Source organism: Thunnus maccoyii, chromosome 10 (assembly GCF_910596095.1).
Source record: "Thunnus maccoyii chromosome 10, fThuMac1.1, whole genome shotgun sequence".
NCBI lineage: Eukaryota > Metazoa > Chordata > Actinopteri > Scombriformes > Scombridae > Thunnus > Thunnus maccoyii.
In genome coordinates this window covers 34,141,460-34,146,338 of record NC_056542.1, presented here as the reverse complement: position 1 = coordinate 34,146,338, position 4,879 = coordinate 34,141,460, and positions in this window count along the sequence as shown.

Below are 4,879 nucleotides of genomic sequence, written 5' to 3'. Positions count from 1 at the left end.
GTCGTTTTGTCTTTATTTCAATCGTGAAATTAAGTTTCACTTAAATAAAAATCCGTTCTCTAAAATGAATTGAATAAATAATTGTGCAAACTTAATAAAACATCAGAAAGATATGAAGAGAATATTTTGATCATCAGCTCCTTTTAGCTCCTGTTGTTGATCTTTTTGAGACGGACAATCAGTTAAAAAATGAACATTTAATATGATGAATTTTGGATGTAAATAGTTCACACAATAGGCTTCAAAGTTTCTCACAGAGTCACTGACTTCACACAAGGCTGGATTTATCACTTCTCTAAAGCACACCTGGATCTAGCTCCTTCATCTGGAGCTGTTGTCATAGCAACAAGTCACTAAACTCAGACTTGCAAAAGTGCAACTTACTGGTAACAGTAATAATAATAATAATAATAATAATAATAATTATAAGTTTATTTAGTATAGTATCTTTCACAGAAATGAAATTCACAAAGTGCTTCACAGGAATAAGAGTTGAAAATAAGACCATAAAAACATACATAGAGTAAAAACATATGATCATTACACATCACACACACAGCAGTCAGTTTAAAAAGATGAGTCTTCAATAGTTTTGAAGAACTTGTGTAGAGACTGCTGACTGTATATGTAGAGTAAGAGACTTGAAATATGGAAGTCACATCAGATACGAATCCTCACAGAATGTTGATATGACTGATTTTACATTAAATAAAAATTGAAAATTTATCAAGATCTGTTGGTGCATGTAAATATCACTATTATCACAATTTTCACAATGAAGAGTTATGTACCATTACATGGTAAAATAAACAATAAAATAAAAATCAGTACACCAAAGAGAAAGAACTAAAAGTTTCTGTTAATTCAAGATTCATTAACATATTAATATACAATTCATATAACATTTCATTATGGCATCATGGTGAGTTCCTGTATATAATGGCAATAATCAAAAGTAATAGATTGTTTATTGATGAATGATTAGTGAACTGTGAAAGGAAGGAAGTGGTCATCTAGAGATCCTTTCATCTGCTCTGTGGGAGGTTTTAACAGGGTTTCATTTTATAAATAGAATGTTTCCTCAGATTTGAAGGATCAATCTTTTCTGTTTCCACAGTTTTGTTATTTTCAACAAATCCCATAAAAAACCCAAACCAACAATGTGTTCGTTTGTCTTTCAGTACTGTCTGACTTCTCTACCCTGTCTGGGATTCTCTGCTCTAAGCTCATTGGTTCCTACTGAAGATGAAAATCTTTAGAAAGCTCTCATTCACTCACAAATATTTTGCTTCATTTTTGAAAAAAAAAGGCTCAATAATTTCTCTCAACAGCTGGTAAATGTAGTTTAACATATTAGTTATTAGTGATTCAAACAGAAGGAAATAGTGAATTTGTTAGGGACTATTTTCAGCAGCAGATAAATCTACACTTGGTCCTCCAGTTTCTTGTAGCAGGATGGTGTGTGTGTGTGTGTGTGTCAAGATAAACTACAGTGTGTGTGTGTTCATGTTAATGAAGGAACATGTCACCAAGTGCAACAGTGTGACTTGTATTTTTAATAGTTTTTGGACAACAATCAGGCTTTGATCTACTAACAAGTATTGTGTGTGTATCAATTCATTGTTAATGTGTCTGCACATGAGATTAGTTCATAAAACATAGAACATTTCTGGCCTTATGCTGCGTTCACATAGATTCAGGCAGACGGCAGACGGAATACCTTTTGGACGGCAAGGGAAAACGAAACACGCATGATATTATATTGCTGTGGTTATGTTGTATTGTTTACAAGGAATGGAATAAAATATAATAAATAAAATTATTTTGTGTCTATTATTTGATGTAATTATGCTGGTAATGCATGTAGCTACAAAATGCAGATTTCTCTTAATATTCTATTGCAAACTTAAAATGAATGTTGAATTCCCTCCAAAACTCCTAAAATCCTCGATTGGATTTCAAGCTCTGATTGTATAATTCTGGGTGTTAACTTCTCGTCGTCCATGTTTCCTCCTTGTGTGGAGAGAGAAGGGTCTATCTGCAGTCTGGCAGACCTACACGACACACCCACTTTACTACATGACACACACGACACATGCCCCGTGACCCCTAACCCTAACCATCTCACTGCTCATGCCTAAACCTAACCAAGTGGGTATGTCTTGTAGATTTGCTTGTATGAGGGAGCTACATACATCCAGTTGTAAATTCCACCATGGAGGTAGGCAAAAAGTTAAAATATTTTAACTTTTGATGGCATACTGTTACTGTTGCAAGTATTCTGCCTTCTCACCTAATTTTACCATCCTGCTCTTGTCCAGTAAAATGATCTCCAGTTTGCCCTCTACCGTCTGCCTGCCTGAAACACAGCATTAAAATGATCTTATCCTGGGCAGCTGCAGTAAAAATGTGCTTTGACTCTACATACCACTCTCAATTATGACTTTTTATATTATTTTTGCCTTTATTTTAAAATGTGAGCACACTTTTTTCCGAATATAACTGCACAGAGATGAGCAAATAAATCCTCCTTGTGTTAGTTAGATGGGTGAAAATGAACAGGATCATTTTAGACAAAGGGTATGTTTTTCTCTAAGACTATGGTACAACCTCCTAATATTGATATTTTCATAAAAGGTGAAAAAATTGACATAGTTACGGATTTTAAATATCTTGCTGTGACATTGGATCCAAATTAGAACTTGAAGAAACACATTAAAAAAATGGTTAAAACCATAAAGTACAACTTAGCAAATGTTAGACGTATTAGAAACTGTTTCTCTTTGGACGCAGCCAAGATATTTATGCATGCTATGATTCTTTCTCATATGTCTTATTGCATCACATCAAACTTTAAAAACTCTGGACAAAAAGCCAATGCATTTCCATCACTGTAGGGTACTAGAGAAATACAATTTACTGAGCTGAGAATTTTAGATTATTCTCAAATTTGTGCCTAGTTTATAAAATTTTATATGGTTTGGCCCCTCCTCCACAATGTGACTTTGTGCATACTCACTCAGTAAGTTCTATTAGGTCCTCCAGAATATCCTCTATAAAAAGGTTGTATCATACCATTTCATCACATGCATTTGGGCAATCAGCTTTCTCTGTAGTCAACTCAGTAGTTCTATCAATGCATTCAAGACAAGACTGAAACATGTACTAAAGACCAATCAGCTGTGTGCTAGTTTACATCATTTCTAATTGACATTGTGGGTGTATGTGATGTGTTGTGTGTAGCTTTGTATTTTGTATGGTGTGTTCTGTGTGGGTTTTTTCTTTTTACTGTTTGTTGTTGTGCTGTTGTATGTTTTTTGTCTACAGATGCAAATTAGCTTCAAGCTAACTCTGGTGCAGTGCATCTTTAATGTTTCAAACGGCACACTGTCCCATGCAAGAAATAAATAAGAATAGCTGACTGACATGTTAGGGTCATGATGAATGGGGCCCTGGTGCTCGTTGACACACTGGTGACACATGAAAGAAACACTGTTTTAAGTACAGATCAATTGCGAGACATTAAAAAGTAAATGATGCTTTAAAACCCTGAATGCTTTATTCAAAATATGCATACATAACACTTCTCCTACAGAACAATACAGAACAGTACAATCACTTTTTGTAATAACACATTTAAAATGTAAAATGGTTTCTGGCAGAAATCGCCTGCAAGCAAACAAAGTTCCTACTTTGGCTTCTTACAGCAAGAAGAGAACAGAAGCCTGAAATACTCAGAATAAACAAAGAAATTTGCTGAAGCAGAGACTAGAACAACACATCTGTAATTGACTCAAGTGTGTGTGTGTGTGTGTGAGTGAGAGAGAGAGTGAGAGAGTGAGAGATTGAGAGAGTGAGAGAGAGAGAGAGAGAGAGAGAGAGAGAGAGAGAGAGAGAGAGAGAGAGAGAGAGAGAGAGAGAGAGAGAGAGAGAGAGAGAGAGAGAGAGAGAGAGAGAGAGAGACATCTATTGTTGTGTACCACTAGTGTGTGTTCTGTGATGGAAGAGTTGAAGCTGATGATGGCTGTGATGGTGTCTGGGCAGATTAACAGGGTTCCCACAGTCCTGACACTGCTGCAGTTATCTTCCACAACTGTAAATGTTTTGGACAATTTTTCATTTAAATAAACTTTAAACAGAATCTGTAGAAGCAGTTTGGTAAAATGTCACAAAAATAAGCAGGCTGAAATGCAATTTCGGCTGCATTGTAGTAAATAAATCTCAGAACAATTTTTTTTTTAAAAAATGTAAATGTGCTGATTTATATTACAACAGCAGTGCAGTCAAGAAAGTTTGGTATGACAGTCTGAAAGAGCAGCTGAAACCTTCTTGAATTTGACAGTAAAAAACAGGCATGGGAACCCTGAACAATTGTCATTTGTACACAGCCTCATAATACATGCCATAACATACAAATATACAGCACATATTACAGAGAACATCGGATCAGTCAAGATTGTTCTTTTGACTCTGAAAGGAAACACTTTGTACAAGTTCTTCATAACTTTATGTTACATTTGTGTACAAATGTGTTACACACTGATTGTTAAAGATACACTCCATCATTTTGTTACTGTGTGTCCTCTCAGCTCACTGGTGATGTGTCGAAACTTAAAGGGTAAGTCTGGTGATATGCTATATTTTTTTTTACAGTCAACATATCTCAAGTGCAGACTCAACCAACGATGAAATGGTCTACTAACAAGTAATGTCTGTGTATCAAAGCCTGATGTATCTTCTTCCTGTGTCATAGAACTCCACTGTTGTCCAAAAAGTATTAAAAACACATCAGTGAGTCACACTGTTGCACTGGATGACATGTTCCTTCATTACCATGAACACACACTGTAGTTTATTTTGACTCAATCCCACACACACC